This window comes from Octopus bimaculoides, chromosome 11, assembly GCF_001194135.2.
Source record: "Octopus bimaculoides isolate UCB-OBI-ISO-001 chromosome 11, ASM119413v2, whole genome shotgun sequence".
NCBI lineage: Eukaryota > Metazoa > Mollusca > Cephalopoda > Octopoda > Octopodidae > Octopus > Octopus bimaculoides.
The window spans coordinates 42,021,021-42,021,463 of NC_068991.1; positions in this window are offsets into that span (position 1 = coordinate 42,021,021).

Sequence of the window (443 nt, forward strand, 5' to 3'; positions counted from 1 at the left end):
TGTACCTATAGCAATGACACTTAACAATAATGTGCAATTGACTGAGATGAAAAATAGGTGCCATGATGAGTTAATGTTACCAAACTGCAACAAAAAGGACTCTGGCGTTCCATTAACTTATTGTTACCATAGTTCTGTTGACATAAACTGCTTTCTTTTTTCAATTAATTTTGAAAAGAATAAGAATTTAGTAAAATAACTTCATTATTAATCTAGTATTTTGCATTTGGAATCACTTCGCATGAGAATAATATATATATATATATAAATATATATATGTATAAATATATATATATATATAAATATATATATGTATAAATATATATGCATATATAAATATATATATATATATGTAGATATATATATAGATATATATATAAATATATATATAAGTATATATATAGATATATATATAAATATATATATAAATATATATATAAGTA